The following is a 21,830-nucleotide window of genomic DNA, read 5'->3' as shown; positions in this document are numbered from 1 at the left end:
AGTATTGTGTTTCTAGTAGTGTGTTAGTATTTAGTGTTGTGGTTCTAGTAGTGTGTTAGTATTTAGTATTGTGGTTCTAGTAGTGTGTTAGTATTTAGTATTGTGGTTCTAGTAGTGTGTTAGTATTTAGTATTGTGGTTCTAGTAGTGTGTTAGTATTTAGTATTGTGGTTCTAGTAGTGTGTTAGTATTTAGTATTGTGGTTCTAGTAGTGTGTTAGTATTTAGTATTGTGGTTCTAGTAGTGTGTTAGTATTTAGTATTGTGGTTCTAGTAGTGTGTTAGTATTTAGTATTGTGGTTCTAGTAGTGTGTTATTATTTAGTATTGTGTTTCTAGTAGTGTGTTAGTATTTAGTATTGTGTTTCTAGTAGTGTGTTAGTATTTAGTATTGTGGTTCTAGTAGTGTGTTAGTATTTAGTATTGTGGTTCTAGTAGTGTGTTAGTATTTAGTATTGTGGTTCTAGTAGTGTGTTAGTATTTAGTATTGTGGTTCTAGTAGTGTGTTAGTATTTAGTATTGTGGTTCTAGTAGTGTGTTAGTATTTAGTATTGTGTTTCTCACCTTCTTGATCTCAGTGATGAAGCAGTCCACGATGTGTTTGACCTGTGGAGCCTTGGCTGAGAACAGAATAAGCTTCTCATTGGTCAGGTTGAACTCCAGCATGTTCCCTGAAGGTATGGTCAGAAAAAGGATGTCTGCGTAGCTACGGAGACAGAGAGACACCGTAACTATGGAGACACAAAGACAGAACTACTAAAGACAAAGAGAAATAACGTAGTGTAAGGTAGTAGTAGGGTTAGAGGTACATATTGTAAGGTAGTAGTAGGGTTAGAGGTACATAGTGTAAGGTAGTAGTAGGGTTAGTGGTACGTAGTGTAAGGTAGTAGTAGGGTTAGAGGAACCTAGTGTAAGGTAGTAGTAGGGTTAGAGGTACCTAGTGTAAGGTAGTAGTAGGGTTAGAGGAACCTAGTGTAAGGTAGTAGTAGGGTTAGAGGTACCTAGTGTAAGGTAGTAGTAGGGTTAGAGGAACCTAGTGTAAGGTAGTAGTAGGGTTAGGGTTAGAGGAACCTAGTGTAAGGTAGTAGTAGGGTTAGAGGTACCTAGTGTAAGGTAGTAGTAGGGTTAGAGGAACCTACGTGTAAGGTAGTAGTAGGGTTAGGGTTAGGGTTAGAGGTACGTAGTGTAAGGTAGTAGTAGGGTTAGAGGTACGTAGTGTAAGGTAGTAGTAGGGTTAGGGTTAGGGTTAGGGTTAGAGGTACGTAGTGTAAGGTAGTAGTAGGGTTAGAGGTACGTAGTGTAAGGTAGTAGTAGGGTTAGGGTTAGGGTTAGAGGTACGTAGTGTAAGGTAGTAGTAGGGTTAGAGGTACCTACGTGTAAGGTAGTAGTAGGGTTAGAGGAACGTAGTGTAAGGTAGTAGTAGGGTTAGAGGTACCTAGTGTAAGGTAGTAGTAGGGTTAGAGGTACCTACGTGTAAGGTAGTAGTAGGGTTAGTGTTAGGGTTAGAGGTACCTAGTGTAAGGTAGTAGTAGGGTTAGAGGAACGTAGTGTAAGGTAGTAGTAGGGTTAGAGGTACCTACGTGTAATGTCGTAGCACTCTGAAGTAGTCCGACACATCATTGCTGCTCTTCACTGTCTTCAGGAGCTTGATCCCGGTGTGAGAAACTGACAACACCTGTACCCCTGTACCTGCACTACCCTACACACACACAAACACACACACCCACACCCACACCCACACACACCCACACCCACACCCACACACACACACACACACACACACACACAGAGTTAAGATAAACGGTGGTGGATTAAACTATACTAACTTTACACACATAGATGAGAGGTCAAAAGTCATGTGATGCAACAGGAAGTCATGTAGTGCAACAGGAAGTCATGTGATGCAACAGGAAGCAACAGGAAGCCATGTGGTGCAACAGGAAGTCATGTGACTCACAGAGGCAGGAAATAGGCATGAGAAATAAATATCCCAGGATTCCTTGGCTACTGTGACAACCTCCTTCTTCACCGCCTCGTCCACTGTGTCCGTGTTCCGCTCTACGCCATGTTTCTCTGTTAGACACAAGTCCGTTATTCCATGTTAGTAATTCAGCAGACACTCTTATCCAGAGCATCTTACAGTACTGAGTGTATTTTCATACTGGTCCCATGTGGGAATCGAACCCACAACCCTGGTGTTGCAAGTGCCGTGCTCTGCCAACTGAGCCACACAGGATTTCAACAGTAAGAAAAATTAAATTTTCAGTGAACAAACAAATGTATCTCTTTCAAACCAGAGCATTGTGGGTAATGTAGTTGACTCACCAAACAGAGACTTCATCTTCATTCTCTCCTGATTGGAGATTCTAACACATGCCTGAGACAGAGTGTCATTCACTATCTGGAGAGGAGAGAGGAGAGAGGAGAGGAGGAGATGAGAGAGGAGGAAAGGAGGAGAGAGGAGGAGAGGTGGAGAGAGGAGCAGAGGAGAGAGAGGAGGAGAGTGGAGAGAGGAGCAGAGGAGAGAGAGGAGGAGAGTGGAGAGAGGAGGAAAAGAGGAGAGGAGAGAGGATAGAGAGGATGAGAGAGAGAAGAGAGGTGTTAGTGTTAGAGGTACAGGAATATGATAACAGTGTTACAGGAATATGATAACAGTGATACAGGAATATAATAACAGGAATATGATAACAGTGTTACAGGAATATAATAACAGGAATATAATAACAGTGTTACAGGAATATGATAACAGTGATACAGGAATATGATAACAGTGTTACAGGAATATGATAACAGTGTTACAGGAATATAATAACAGTGTTACAGGAATATGATAACAGGAATATGATAACAGTGTTACAGGAATATGATAACAGTGTTACAGGAACATGATAACAGTGTTACAGGAATATGATAACAGTGTTACAGGAATATGATAACAGTGTTAAAGGAATATGATAACAGGAATATGATAACAGTGTTACAGGAATATGATAACAGTGTTACAGGAATATGATAACAGGAATATGATAACAGTGTTACAGGAATATGATAACAGTGTTACAGGAATACGATAACAGTGTTACAGGAATATGATAACAGTGTTACAGGAATATGATAACAGTGTTACAGGAACATGATAACAGTGTTACAGGAATATGATAACAGTGATACAGGAATATGATAACAGTGTTACAGGAATATAATAACAGTGTTACAGGAATATGGTAACAGGAATACGATAACAGTGTTACAGGAATATGATAACAGTGTTACAGGAATATGATAACAGTGTTACAGGAATATGGTAACAGTGTTACAGGAATATGGTAACAGGAATACGATAACAGTGTTACAGGAATATGATAACAGTGTTACAGGAATATGATAACAGTGTTACAGGAATATGGTAACAGTGTTACATGAATATGATAACAGTGATACAGGAATATGATAACAGTGTTACAGGAATATGATAACAGTGATACAGGAATATGATAACAGGAATATGATAACAGTGTTACAGGAATATGATAACAGTGTTACAGGAACATGATAACAGTGTTACAGGAATATGATAACAGGAATATGATAACAGTGTTACAGGAATATGATAACAGTGTTACAGGAACATGATAACAGTGTTACAGGAATATGATAACAGTGATACAGGAATATGATAACAGTGTTACAGGAATATGGTAACAGGAATACGATAACAGTGTTACAGGAATATGATAACAGTGTTACAGGAATACGATAACAGTGTTACAGGAATATGATAACAGTGATACAGGAATATGATAACAGTGTTACAGGAATACGATAACAGTGTTACAGGAATACGATAACAGTGATACAGGAATATGATAACAGTGTTACAGGAATATGATAACAGTGTTACAGGAATACGATAACAGTGTTACAGGAATATGATAACAGTGTTACAGGAATATGATAACAGTGTTACAGGAATATGGTAACAGTGATACAGGAATATGATAACAGTGTTACATGAATATGATAACAGTGATACATGAATATGATAACAGTGTTACAGGAATATGATAACAGTGTTACAGGAATATGGTAACAGGAATACGATAACAGTGTTACAGGAATATGATAACAGTGATACAGGAATATGATAACAGTGATACAGGAATATAATAACAGTGTTACAGGAATATGATAACAGTGATACAGGAATATGGTAACAGTGTTACATGAATATGATAACAGTGTTACAGGAATATGGTAACAGGAATACGATAACAGTGTTACAGGAATATGATAACAGTGATACAGGAATATGATAACAGTGTTACAGGAATATGATAACAGTGTTACAGGAATATGATAACAGTGTTACAGGAATATGATAACAGTGTTACAGGAATACGATAACAGTGTTACAGGAATACGATAACAGTGTTACAGGAATATGATAACAGTGATACAGGAATATGATAACAGTGTTACATGAATATGATAACAGTGATACATGAATATGATAACAGTGTTACAGGAATATGATAACAGTGTTACAGGAATATGGTAACAGGAATACGATAACAGTGTTACAGGAATATGATAACAGTGATACAGGAATATGATAACAGTGATACAGGAATATAATAACAGTGTTACAGGAATATGATAACAGTGATACAGGAATATGGTAACAGTGTTACATGAATATGATAACAGTGTTACAGGAATATGGTAACAGGAATACGATAACAGTGTTACAGGAATATGATAACAGTGATACAGGAATATGATAACAGTGTTACAGGAATATGATAACAGTGTTACAGGAATATGATAACAGTGTTACAGGAATATGATAACAGTGTTACAGGAATACGATAACAGTGTTACAGGAATACGATAACAGTGTTACAGGAATACGATAACAGTGATACAGGAATATGATAACAGTGTTACAGGAATATGATAACAGTGTTACAGGAATATGATAACAGTGATACAGGAATATGATAACAGTGTTACAGGAATATGATAACAGTGTTACAGGAATATGGTAACAGGAATATGATAACAGTGTTACAGGAATATGGTAACAGGAATACGATAACAGTGTTACAGGAATATGATAACAGTGTTACAGGAATATGATAACATGAATATGATAACAGTGTTACAGGAATATGATAACATGAATATAATAACAGTGTTACAGGAATAGGATAACAGCGATACAGGAATAGGATAACAGTGATACAGGAATATGATAACAGTGTTACAGGAATATGATAACAGGAATATGATAACAGTGTTACAGGAATATGATAACAGTGTTACAGGAATATGATAACAGTGTTACAGGAATATGATAACAGTGATACAGGAATATGATAACAGTGATACAGGAATATGGTAACAGGAATATTGTAACAGTGTTACAGGAATATGATAACAGTGATACAGGAATATGATAACAGTGTTACAGGAATATGATAACAGTGTTACAGGAATATGATAACAGTGTTACAGGAATATGATAACAGTGATACAGGAATATGATAACAGTGTTACAGGAATATGATAACAGTGATACAGGAATATGGTAACAGGAATATTGTAACAGTGTTACAGGAATATGATAACAGTGATACAGGAATATGATAACAGTGTTACAGGAATATGGTAACAGTGTTACAGGAATATGATAACAGTGTTACAGGAATATGATAACAGGAATATGATAACAGTGTTACAGGAATATGATAACAGTGTTACAGGAATATGGTAACAGGAATATGATAACAGTGTTACAGGAATATGATAACAGTGTTACAGGAATATGATAACAGTGTTACAGGAATATGATAACAGTGATACAGGAATATGATAACAGTGATACAGGAATATGATAACAGTGATACAGGAATATGATAACAGTGTTACAGGAATATGATAACAGTGTTACAGGAATATGATAACAGTGTTACAGGAATACGATAACAGTGTTACAGGAATACGATAACAGTGTTACAGGAATACGATAACAGTGATACAGGAATATGATAACAGTGTTACAGGAATATGATAACAGTGTTACAGGAATATGATAACAGTGATACAGGAATATGATAACAGTGTTACAGGAATATGATAACAGTGTTACAGGAATATGGTAACAGGAATATGATAACAGTGTTACAGGAATATGGTAACAGGAATACGATAACAGTGTTACAGGAATATGATAACAGTGTTACAGGAATATGATAACAGTGTTACAGGAATATGATAACAGTGATACAGGAATATGATAACAGTGTTACATGAATATGATAACAGTGATACAGGAATATGGTAACAGTGTTACAGGAATATGATAACAGGAATATGATAACAGTGTTACAGGAATATGGTAACAGGAATACGATAACAGTGTTACAGGAATATGATAACAGTGTTACAGGAATATGATAACAGTGTTACAGGAATATGATAACAGTGATACAGGAATATGATAACAGTGATACAGGAATATGGTAACAGGAATATTGTAACAGTGTTACAGGAATATGATAACAGTGATACAGGAATATGATAACAGTGTTACAGGAATATGATAACAGTGTTACAGGAATATGATAACAGTGTTACAGGAATATGATAACAGTGATACAGGAATATGATAACAGTGTTACAGGAATATGATAACAGTGATACAGGAATATGGTAACAGGAATATTGTAACAGTGTTACAGGAATATGATAACAGTGATACAGGAATATGATAACAGTGTTACAGGAATATGGTAACAGTGTTACAGGAATATGATAACAGTGTTACAGGAATATGATAACAGGAATATGATAACAGTGTTACAGGAATATGATAACAGTGTTACAGGAATATGGTAACAGGAATATGATAACAGTGTTACAGGAATATGATAACAGTGTTACAGGAATATGATAACAGTGTTACAGGAATATGATAACAGTGATACAGGAATATGATAACAGTGATACAGGAATATGATAACAGTGTTACAGGAATATGATAACAGGAATATGATAACAGTGTTACAGGAATATGATAACAGTGTTACAGGAATATGATAACAGGAATATGATAACAGTGATACAGGAATATAATAACAGTGTTACAGGAATATGATAACAGGAATATGATAACAGTGTTACAGGAATACGATAACAGTGTTACAGGAATATGATAACAGGAATATGATAACAGTGTTACAGGAATATGATAACAGTGTTACAGGAATATGGTAACAGGAATATGATAACAGTGTTACAGGAATATGATAACAGTGTTACAGGAATATGATAACAGTGTTACAGGAATATGATAACAGTGATACAGGAATATGATAACAGTGATACAGGAATATGATAACAGTGTTACAGGAATATGATAACAGGAATATGATAACAGTGTTACAGGAATATGATAACAGTGTTACAGGAATATGATAACAGGAATATGATAACAGTGATACAGGAATATAATAACAGTGTTACAGGAATATGATAACAGGAATATGATAACAGTGTTACAGGAATACGATAACAGTGTTACAGGAATATGATAACAGGAATATGATAACAGTGTTACAGGAATATGATAACAGTGTTACAGGAATATAATAACAGGAATATGATAACAGTGTTACAGGAATACGATAACAGTGTTACAGGAATATGGTAACAGGAATACGATAACAGTGTTACAGGAATATGATAACAGGAATATGATAACAGTGTTACAGGAATATGATAACAGGAATATGATAACAGTGTTACAGGAATATGATAACAGGAATATGATAACAGTGTTACAGGAATATGATAACAGTGTTACAGGAATATAATAACAGTGTTACAGGAATATGATAACAGTGATACAGGAATATGATAACAGTGTTACAGGAATATGATAACAGGAATATGATAACAGTGTTACAGGAATATGATAACAGTGTTACAGGAATACGATAACAGTGTTACAGGAATATAATAACAGTGTTACAGGAATATAATAACAGTGTTACAGGAATATGATAACAGTGTTACAGGAATACGATAACAGTGTTACAGGAATACGATAACAGTGTTACAGGAATATGATAACAGTGTTACAGGAATACGATAACAGGAATATGATAACAGTGTTACAGGAATATGATAACAGTGTTACAGGAATACGATAACAGTGTTACAGGAATATGATAACAGTGTTACAGGAATACGATAACAGGAATACGATAACAGTGTTACAGGAATATAATAACAGGAATATGATAACAGTGTTACAGGAATATAATAACAGGAATATGATAACAGTGTTACAGGAATACGATAACAGTGTTACAGGAATATGATAACAGTGTTACAGGAATATGATAACAGTGTTACAGGAATATGATAACAGGAATATGATAACAGTGTTACAGGAATATGATAACAGTGTTACAGGAATATGATAACAGTGATACAGGAATATGATAACAGTGTTACAGGAATATGATAACAGTGATACAGGAATATGGTAACAGGAATATTGTAACAGTGTTACAGGAATATGATAACAGTGTTACAGGAATATGATAACAGGAATATGATAACAGTGTTACAGGAATATGATAATAGGAATATGATAACAGTGTTACAGGAATATGATAACAGTGTTACAGGAATATGATAACAGTGATACAGGAATATGATAACAGTGTTACAGGAATATGGTAACAGTGTTACAGGAATATGATAACAGTGTTACAGGAATATGATAACAGGAATATGATAACAGTGTTACAGGAATATGATAACAGTGTTACAGGAATATGATAACAGTGTTACAGGAATATGGTAACAGGAATATGATAACAGTGTTACAGGAATATGATAACAGTGTTACAGGAATATGATAACAGTGATACAGGAATATGATAACAGTGATACAGGAATATGATAACAGTGTTACAGGAATATGATAACAGGAATATGATAACAGTGTTACAGGAATATGATAACAGTGTTACAGGAATATGATAACAGGAATATGATAACAGTGTTACAGGAATATGATAACAGGAATATGATAACAGTGTTACAGGAATATGATAACAGGAATATGATAACAGTGTTACAGGAATACGATAACAGTGTTACAGGAATACGATAACAGTGTTACAGGAATATGATAACAGGAATATGATAACAGTGTTACAGGAATATAATAACAGGAATATGATAACAGTGTTACAGGAATACGATAACAGTGTTACAGGAATATGGTAACAGGAATACGATAACAGTGTTACAGGAATATGATAACAGGAATATGATAACAGTGTTACAGGAATATGATAACAGGAATATGATAACAGTGTTACAGGAATACGATAACAGTGTTACAGGAATACGATAACAGTGTTACAGGAATATGATAACAGGAATATGATAACAGTGTTACAGGAATATAATAACAGGAATATGATAACAGTGTTACAGGAATACGATAACAGTGTTACAGGAATATGGTAACAGGAATACGATAACAGTGTTACAGGAATATGATAACAGGAATATGATAACAGTGTAACAGGAATATGATAACAGTGATACAGGAATATGATAACAGGAATATGATAACAGTGTTACAGGAATATGATAACAGTGTTACAGGAATATGATAACAGGAATATGATAACAGTGATACAGGAATATGATAACAGTGTTACAGGAATACGATAACAGTGTAACAGGAATATGATAACAGTGTTACAGGAATATGATAACAGGAATATGATAACAGTGTTACAGGAATATGATAACAGGAATATGATAACAGTGTAACAGGAATATGATAACAGTGTTACAGGAATATGATAACAGTGTTACAGGAATATGATAACAGTGTTACAGGAATATGATAACAGGAATATGATAACAGTGTTACAGGAATATGATAACAGGAATATGATAACAGTGTTACAGGAATATGATAACAGGAATATGATAACAGTGTTACAGGAATATGATAACAGGAATATGATAACAGTGTAACAGGAATATGATAACAGTGTTACAGGAATATGATAACAGTGTTACAGGAATATGATAACAGTGTTACAGGAATATAATAACAGTGTTACAGGAATATAATAACAGTGTTACAGGAATATGATAACAGTGTTACAGGAATATGATAACAGTGTTACAGGAATATAATAACAGTGTTACAGGAATATGATAACAGTGATACAGGAATATGATAACAGTGTTACAGGAATATGATAACAGGAATATGATAACAGTGTTACAGGAATATGATAACAGGAATATGATAACAGTGTTACAGGAATATGATAACAGTGTTACAGGAATATGATAACAGTGTTACAGGAATATGATAACAGTGTTACAGGAATACGATAACAGTGTTACAGGAATATAATAACAGTGTTACAGGAATATAATAACAGTGTTACAGGAATATGATAACAGTGTTACAGGAATACGATAACAGTGTTACAGGAATACGATAACAGTGTTACAGGAATATGATAACAGTGTTACAGGAATACGATAACAGGAATATGATAACAGTGTTACAGGAATATGATAACAGTGTTACAGGAATACGATAACAGTGTTACAGGAATATGATAACAGTGTTACAGGAATACGATAACAGGAATATGATAACAGTGTTACAGGAATATGATAACAGGAATATGATAACAGTGTTACAGGAATACGATAACAGTGTTACAGGAATATGATAACAGTGTTACAGGAATATGATAACAGTGTTACAGGAATACGATAACAGTGTTACAGGAATACGATAACAGTGTTACAGGAATACGATAACAGTGTTACAGGAATATGATAACAGTGATACAGGAATATGATAACAGTGTTACAGGAATATGATAACAGTGATACAGGAATACGATAACAGTGTTACAGGAATATGATAACAGTGTTACAGGAATATAATAACAGGAATATGATAACAGTGTTACAGGAATACGATAACAGTGTTACAGGAATACGATAACAGTGTTACAGGAATATGATAACAGTGATACAGGAATATGATAACAGTGTTACATGAATATGATAACAGTGATACAGGAATATGGTAACAGTGTTACAGGAATACGATAACAGTGATACAGGAATATGATAACAGTGTTACAGGAATATGATAACAGTGTTACAGGAATATGATAACAGTGTTACACGAATATTATAACAGTGTTACAGGAATATGATAACAGGAATATGATAACAGTGTTACAGGAATATGATAACAAGAATATGATAACAGTGTTACAGGAATATGATAACAGTGTTACAGGAATATGATAACAGTGTTACAGGAATATGATAACAAGAATATGATAACAGTGTTACAGGAATATGATAACAGTGTTACAGGAATATGATAACAGTGTTACAGGAATATGATAACAGGAATATGATAACAGTGATACAGGAATATGATAACAGTGTTACAGGAATATGGTAACAGTGTTACAGGAATATGATAACAGGAATATGATAACAGTGTTACAGGAATATGATAACAGTGATACAGGAATATGATAACAGTGTTCCAGGAATATGATAACAGTATTACAGGAATATAATAACAGGAATATGATAACAGGAATATGATAACAGTGTTACAGGAATATGATTACAGGAATATGATAACAGTGTTACAGGAATATGATAACAGGAATATGATAACAGTGATACAGGAATATGATAACAGTGTTACAGGAATATGATTACAGGAATATGATAACAGTGTTACAGGAATATGATAACAGGAATATGATAACAGTGATACAGGAATATGATAACAGTGTTACAGGAATATGATAACAGTGTTACAGGAATATGATAACAGTGTTACAGGAATATGATAACAGTGTTACAGGAATATGATAACAGGAATATGATAACAGTGTTACAGGAATATGATAACAGGAATATGATAACAGTGATACAGGAATATGATAACAGTGTTACAGGAATATGATAACAGTGTTACAGGAATATGGTAACAGTGTTACAGGAATATGGTAACAGTGTTACAGGAATATGGTAACACTGATACAGGAATATGATAACAGTGTTACAGGAATATGATAACAGTGTTACAGGAATATGATAACAGTGTTACAGGAATATGATAACAGTGTTACAGGAATATAATAACAGGAATATGATAACAGTGGTACAGGAATATGATAACAGTGTTACAGGAATATGATAACAGTGTTACAGGAATATGATTACAGTGTTACAGGAATATGATAACAGTGGTACAGGAATATGATAACAGTGTTACAGGAATATGGTAACAGTGGTACAGGAATATAATAACAGTGGTACAGGAATATAATAACAGGAATAGGATAACAGTGTTACAGGAATATAATAACAGGAATATGATAACAGTGGTACAGGAATATGATAACAGTGTTACAGGAATATGATAACAGTGTTACAGGAATATGATAACAGGAATATAATAACAGTGTTACAGGAATATAATAACAGTGTTACAGGAATATGATAACAGTGTTACAGGAATATGATAACAGTGTTACAGGAATATGATAACAGGAATATAATAACAGTGTTACAGGAATATAATAACAGTGTTACAGGAATATGGTAACAGTGATACAGGAATATGATAACAGTGTTACAGGAATATGATAACAGGAATATAATAACAGTGTTACAGGAATATAATAACAGTGTTACAGGAATATGGTAACAGTGATACAGGAATATGATAACAGGAATATAATAACAGTGTTACAGGAATATAATAACAGTGTTACAGGAATATGATAACAGTGTTACAGGAATATGATAACAGGAATATAATAACAGTGTTACAGGAATATAATAACAGTGTTACAGGAATATGGTAACAGTGATACAGGAATATGATAACAGTGTTACAGGAATATGATAACAGGAATACGATAACAGTGTTACAGGAATATGATAACAGTATTACATGAATATAATAACAGGAATATGATAACAGTGTTACAGGAATAGGATAACAGTGGTACAGGAATATAATAACAGTGTTACAGGAATATGATAACAGTGGTACAGGAATATAATAACAGGAATATGATAACAGTGTTACAGGAATATGATAACAGTGTTACAGGAATATGGTAACAGTGATACAGGAATATGGTAACAGTGTTACAGGAATATGATAACAGTGTTACAGGAATATGATAACAGTGTTACAGGAATATGATAACAGTGGTACAGGAATATAATAACAGTGGTACAGGAATATAATAACAGGAATATGATAACAGTGTTACATGAATATGATAACAGTGTTACAGGAATATAATAACAGTGTTACAGGAATATGGTAACAGTGTTACAGGAATATGATAACAGTGTTACAGGAATATGATAACAGGAATATGATAACAGTGTTACAGGAATATGATAACAGTGTTACAGGAATATGATAACAGTGTTACAGGAATATGGTAACAGGAATATGATAACAGTGTTACAGGAATATGATAACAGTGTTACAGGAATATGATAACAGTGTTACAGGAATATGATAACAGTGATACAGGAATATGATAACAGTGATACAGGAATATGATAACAGTGTTACAGGAATATGATAACAGGAATATGATAACAGTGTTACAGGAATATGATAACAGTGTTACAGGAATATGATAACAGGAATATGATAACAGTGTTACAGGAATATGATAACAGGAATATGATAACAGTGTTACAGGAATATGATAACAGGAATATGATAACAGTGTTACAGGAATACGATAACAGTGTTACAGGAATACGATAACAGTGTTACAGGAATATGATAACAGGAATATGATAACAGTGTTACAGGAATATAATAACAGGAATATGATAACAGTGTTACAGGAATACGATAACAGTGTTACAGGAATACGATAACAGTGTTACAGGAATATGGTAACAGGAATACGATAACAGTGTTACAGGAATATGATAACAGGAATATGATAACAGTGTTACAGGAATATGATAACAGGAATATGATAACAGTGTTACAGGAATACGATAACAGTGTTACAGGAATACGATAACAGTGTTACAGGAATATGATAACAGGAATATGATAACAGTGTTACAGGAATATAATAACAGGAATATGATAACAGTGTTACAGGAATACGATAACAGTGTTACAGGAATATGGTAACAGGAATACGATAACAGTGTTACAGGAATATGATAACAGGAATATGATAACAGTGTAACAGGAATATGATAACAGTGATACAGGAATATGATAACAGGAATATGATAACAGTGTTACAGGAATATGATAACAGTGTTACAGGAATATGATAACAGGAATATGATAACAGTGATACAGGAATATGATAACAGTGTTACAGGAATACGATAACAGTGTAACAGGAATATGATAACAGTGTTACAGGAATATGATAACAGGAATATGATAACAGTGTTACAGGAATATGATAACAGGAATATGATAACAGTGTAACAGGAATATGATAACAGTGTTACAGGAATATGATAACAGTGTTACAGGAATATGATAACAGTGTTACAGGAATATGATAACAGGAATATGATAACAGTGTTACAGGAATATGATAACAGGAATATGATAACAGTGTTACAGGAATATGATAACAGGAATATGATAACAGTGTTACAGGAATATGATAACAGGAATATGATAACAGTGTAACAGGAATATGATAACAGTGTTACAGGAATATGATAACAGTGTTACAGGAATATGATAACAGTGTTACAGGAATATAATAACAGTGTTACAGGAATATAATAACAGTGTTACAGGAATATGATAACAGTGTTACAGGAATATGATAACAGTGTTACAGGAATATAATAACAGTGTTACAGGAATATGATAACAGTGATACAGGAATATGATAACAGTGTTACAGGAATATGATAACAGGAATATGATAACAGTGTTACAGGGATATGATAACAGGAATATGATAACAGTGTTACAGGAATATGATAACAGTGTTACAGGAATATGATAACAGTGTTACAGGAATATGATAACAGTGTTACAGGAATACGATAACAGTGTTACAGGAATATAATAACAGTGTTACAGGAATATAATAACAGTGTTACAGGAATATGATAACAGTGTTACAGGAATACGATAACAGTGTTACAGGAATACGATAACAGTGTTACAGGAATATGATAACAGTGTTACAGGAATACGATAACAGGAATATGATAACAGTGTTACAGGAATATGATAACAGTGTTACAGGAATACGATAACAGTGTTACAGGAATATGATAACAGTGTTACAGGAATACGATAACAGGAATATGATAACAGTGTTACAGGAATATGATAACAGGAATATGATAACAGTGTTACAGGAATACGATAACAGTGTTACAGGAATATGATAACAGTGTTACAGGAATATGATAACAGTGTTACAGGAATACGATAACAGTGTTACAGGAATACGATAACAGTGTTACAGGAATACGATAACAGTGTTACAGGAATATGATAACAGTGATACAGGAATATGATAACAGTGTTACAGGAATATGATAACAGTGATACAGGAATATGATAACAGTGTTACATGAATATGATAACAGTGATACAGGAATACGATAACAGTGTTACAGGAATACGATAACAGTGTTACAGGAATATGATAACAGTGATACAGGAATATGATAACAGTGTTACATGAATATGATAACAGTGATACAGGAATACGATAACAGTGTTACAGGAATATGATAACAGTGTTACAGGAATATAATAACAGGAATATGATAACAGTGTTACAGGAATACGATAACAGTGTTACAGGAATACGATAACAGTGTTACAGGAATATGATAACAGTGATACAGGAATATGATAACAGTGTTACATGAATATGATAACAGTGATACAGGAATATGATAACAGTGTTACAGGAATACGATAACAGTGATACAGGAATATGATAACAGTGTTACAGGAATATGATAACAGTGTTACAGGAATATGATAACAGTGTTACACGAATATTATAACAGTGTTACAGGAATATGATAACAGGAATATGATAACAGTGTTACAGGAATATGATAACAAGAATATGATAACAGTGTTACAGGAATATGATAACAGTGTTACAGGAATATGATAACAGTGTTACAGGAATATGATAACAAGAATATGATAACAGTGTTACAGGAATATGATAACAGTGTTACAGGAATATGATAACAGTGTTACAGGAATATGATAACAGGAATATGATAACAGTGATACAGGAATATGATAACAGTGTTACAGGAATATGGTAACAGTGTTACAGGAATATGATAACAGGAATATGATAACAGTGTTACAGGAATATGATAACAGTGATACAGGAATATGATAACAGTGTTCCAGGAATATGATAACAGTATTACAGGAATATAATAACAGGAATATGATAACAGGAATATGATAACAGTGTTACAGGAATATGATTACAGGAATATGATAACAGTGTTACAGGAATATGATAACAGGAATATGATAACAGTGATACAGGAATATGATAACAGTGTTACAGGAATATGATTACAGGAATATGATAACAGTGTTACAGGAATATGATAACAGGAATATGATAACAGTGATACAGGAATATGATAACAGTGTTACAGGAATATGATAACAGTGTTACAGGAATATGATAACAGTGTTACAGGAATATGATAACAGTGTTACAGGAATATGATAACAGGAATATGATAACAGTGTTACAGGAATATGATAACAGGAATATGATAACAGTGATACAGGAATATGATAACAGTGTTACAGGAATATGATAACAGTGTTACAGGAATATGGTAACAGTGTTACAGGAATATGGTAACAGTGTTACAGGAATATGGTAACACTGATACAGGAATATGATAACAGTGTTACAGGAATATGATAACAGTGTTACAGGAATATGATAACAGTGTTACAGGAATATGATAACAGTGTTACAGGAATATAATAACAGGAATATGATAACAGTGGTACAGGAATATGATAACAGTGTTACAGGAATATGATAACACTGATACAGGAATATGATAACAGTGTTACAGGAATATGATAACAGTGTTACAGGAATATGATTACAGTGTTACAGGAATATGGTAACAGTGGTACAGGAATATAATAACAGTGGTACAGGAATATAATAACAGGAATAGGATAACAGTGTTACAGGAATATAATAACAGGAATATGATAACAGTGGTACAGGAATATGATAACAGTGTTACAGGAATATGATAACAGTGTTACAGGAATATGATAACAGGAATATAATAACAGTGTTACAGGAATATAATAACAGTGTTACAGGAATATGATAACAGTGTTACAGGAATATGATAACAGTGTTACAGGAATATGATAACAGGAATATAATAACAGTGTTACAGGAATATAATAACAGTGTTACAGGAATATGGTAACAGTGATACAGGAATATGATAACAGTGTTACAGGAATATGATAACAGGAATATAATAACAGTGTTACAGGAATATAATAACAGTGTTACAGGAATATGGTAACAGTGATACAGGAATATGATAACAGGAATATAATAACAGTGTTACAGGAATATAATAACAGTGTTACAGGAATATGATAACAGTGTTACAGGAATATGATAACAGGAATATAATAACAGTGTTACAGGAATATAATAACAGTGTTACAGGAATATGGTAACAGTGATACAGGAATATGATAACAGTGTTACAGGAATATGATAACAGGAATACGATAACAGTGTTACAGGAATATGATAACAGTATTACATGAATATAATAACAGGAATATGATAACAGTGTTACAGGAATAGGATAACAGTGGTACAGGAATATAATAACAGTGTTACAGGAATATGATAACAGTGGTACAGGAATATAATAACAGGAATATGATAACAGTGTTACAGGAATATGATAACAGTGTTACAGGAATATGGTAACAGTGATACAGGAATATGGTAACAGTGTTACAGGAATATGATAACAGTGTTACAGGAATATGATAACAGTGTTACAGGAATATGATAACAGTGGTACAGGAATATAATAACAGTGGTACAGGAATATAATAACAGGAATATGATAACAGTGTTACATGAATATGATAACAGTGTTACAGGAATATGATAACAGTGTTACAGGAATATGGTAACAGTGTTACAGGAATATGATAACAGTGTTACATGAATATGATAACAGTGATACAGGAATATGATAACAGTGTTACAGGAATATGATAACAGTGTTACAGGAATATGGTAACAGTGATACAGGAATATGGTAACAGTGTTACAGGAATATGATAACAGTGTTACAGGAATATGATAACAGTGTTACAGGAATATAATAACAGGAATATGATAACAGTGTTCCAGGAATATGATAACAGTATTACAGGAATATAATAACAGTGTTACAGGAATATAATAACAGTGTTACAGGAATATAATAACAGTGATACAGGAATATAATAACAGTGTTACAGGAATATAATAACAGTGTTACAGGAATATAATAACAGGAATATGATAACAGTGTTCCAGGAATATGATAACAGTATTACAGGAATATAATAACAGTGTTACAGGAATATAATAACAGTGTTACAGGAATATAATAACAGTGATACAGGAATATAATAACAGTGTTACAGGAATATAATAACAGTGTTACAGGAATATAATAACAGGAATATGATAACAGTGTTCCAGGAATATGATAACAGTATTACAGGAATATAATAACAGTGTTACAGGAATATAATAACAGTGTTACAGGAATATAATAACAGTGATACAGGAATATAATAACAGTGTTACAGGAATATAATAACAGTGTTACAGGAATATAATAACAGGAATATGATAACAGTGTTCCAGGAATATAATAACAGTGATACAGGAATATGATAACAGTGTTACAGGAATATGATAACAGTGTTACAGGAATATAATAACAGGAATATGATAACAGTGTTCCAGGAATATGATAACAGTATTACAGGAATATAATAACAGTGTTACAGGAATATAATAACAGTGATACAGGAATATGATAACAGTGATACAGGAATATGATAACAGTGTTACAGGAATATGGTAACAGTGGTACAGGAATATAATAACAGTGGTACAGGAATATGATAACAGTGTTACAGGAATATGGTAACAGTGGTACAGGAATATGATAACAGTGTTACAGTAATATGATAACAGTGTTACAGGAATATGGTAACAGTGTTACAGGAATATGATAACAGTGTTACAGGAATATGGTAACAGTGTTACAGGAATATGATAACAGTATTACAGGAAAATAATAACAGGAATATGATAACAGTGATACAGGAATATAATAACAGTGTTACAGGAATATGATAACAGTGTTCCAGGAATATGATAACAGTGTTACAGGAATATGGTAACAGTGTTACAGGAATATAATAACAGTGTTACAGGAATATGGTAATAGGAATATAATAACAGTGTTACAGGAATATGGTAATAGGAATATGATAACAGTGATACAGGAATATAATAACAGTGTTACAGGAATATGATAACAGTGTTCCAGGAATATGGTAACAGTGTTACAGGAATATAATAACAGTGTTACAGGAATATGGTAATAGGAATATGATAACAGTGTTACAGGAATATGGTAACAGGAATATAATAACAGTGTTACAGGAATATGGTAATAGGAATATGATAACAGTGTTACAGGAATATAATAACAGTATTACAGGAATATGATAACAGTGTTACAGGAATATGGTAACAGGAATATGATAACAGTGTTACAGGAATATAATAACAGGAATATGATAACAGTGTTACATGAATATGATAACAGTGATACAGGAATATGATAACAGTGTTACAGGAATATGATAACAGTGTTACAGGAATATGATAACAGTGTTACAGGAATATGATAACAGTGTTACAGGAATATGATAACAGGAATATGATAACAGTGTTACAGGAATATGATAACAGGAATACGATAACAGTGTTACAGGAATATGATAACAGGAATATAATAACAGTGTTACAGGAATAGGATAACAGTGATACAGGAATAGGATAACAGTGATACAGGAATATGATAACAGTGTTACAGGAATATGATAACAGTGTTACAGGAATATGATAACAGGAATATGATAACAGTGTTACAGGAATAGGATAACGGTGATACAGGAATAGGATAACAGTGATACAGGAATATAATAACAGGAATATGATAACAGTGTTACAGGAATATAATAACAGTGTTACAGGAATATGATAACAGTGTTACAGGAATATAATAACAGGAATATAATAACAGTGTTACAGGAATATGATAACAGTGTTACAGGAATATAATAACAGGAATATAATAACAGTGTTACATGAATATGATAACAGTGATACAGGAATATGATAACAGTGTTACAGGAATATGATAACAGTGTTACAGGAATATGATAACAGTGTTACAGGAATATGATAACAGTGTTACAGGAATATGATAACAGGAATATGATAACAGTGTTACAGGGATATGATAACAGGAATACGATAACAGTGTTACAGGAATATGATAACATGAATATAATAACAGTGTTACAGGAATAGGATAACAGTGATACAGGAATAGGATAACAGTGATACAGGAATATGATAACAGTGTTACAGGAATATGATAACAGGAATATGATAACAGTGTTACAGGAATAGGATAACAGTGATACAGGAATAGGATAACAGTGATACAGGAATATGATAACAGTGTTACAGGAATAGGATAACAGTGATACAGGAATAGGATAACAGTGATACAGGAATATGATAACAGTGTTACAGGAATAGGATAACAGTGATACAGGAATAGGATAACAGTGATACAGGAATATGATAACAGTGTTACAGGAATATGATAACAGTGTTACAGGAATATGATAACAGTGTTCCAGGAATATGATAACAGGAATATGATAACAGTGTTACAGGAATAGGATAACAGTGATACAGGAATATGATAACAGTGTTACAGGAATAGGATAACAGTGATACAGGAATAGGATAACAGTGATACAGGAATATGATAACAGTGTTACAGGAATAGGATAACAGTGATACAGGAATAGGATAACAGTGATACAGGAATATGATAACAGTGTTACAGGAATATGATAACAGTGTTACAGGAATATGATAACAGTGTTACAGGAATATGATAACAGGAATATGATAACAGTGTTACAGGAATAGGATAACAGTGATACAGGAATAGGATAACAGTGATACAGGAATATGATAACAGTGTTACAGGAATAGGATAACAGTGATACAGGAATAGGATAACAGTGATACAGGAATATGATAACAGTGTTACAGGAATATGATAACAGTGTTACAGGAATATGATAACAGTGTTCCAGGAATAGGATAACAGTGATACAGGAATATGATAACAGTGTTACAGGAATAGGATAACAGTGATACAGGAATAGGATAACAGTGATACAGGAATATGATAACAGTGTTACAGGAATAGGATAACAGTGATACAGGAATAGGATAACAGTGATACAGGAATATGATAACAGTGTTACAGGAATATGATAACAGTGTTACAGGAATATGATAACAGTG

The 21,830-nt window shown here is 33.1% G+C and overlaps 1 pseudogene; it reads right to left on the bottom strand.

The window, feature by feature from the left end:
• LOC135537285 (unconventional myosin-XV-like) overlaps positions 1-21,830 on the bottom strand; it is a 140,287-nt pseudogene that overhangs the window by 47,570 nt on the left and 70,887 nt on the right.

The sequence above is a fragment of the Oncorhynchus masou genome, unplaced genomic scaffold (assembly GCF_036934945.1).
Source record: "Oncorhynchus masou masou isolate Uvic2021 unplaced genomic scaffold, UVic_Omas_1.1 unplaced_scaffold_744, whole genome shotgun sequence".
NCBI classification, from domain to species: domain Eukaryota; kingdom Metazoa; phylum Chordata; class Actinopteri; order Salmoniformes; family Salmonidae; genus Oncorhynchus; species Oncorhynchus masou.
The sequence above is the reverse complement of the archived record's forward strand: the minus strand, read 5'-3'. Positions and strand labels throughout refer to the sequence as shown.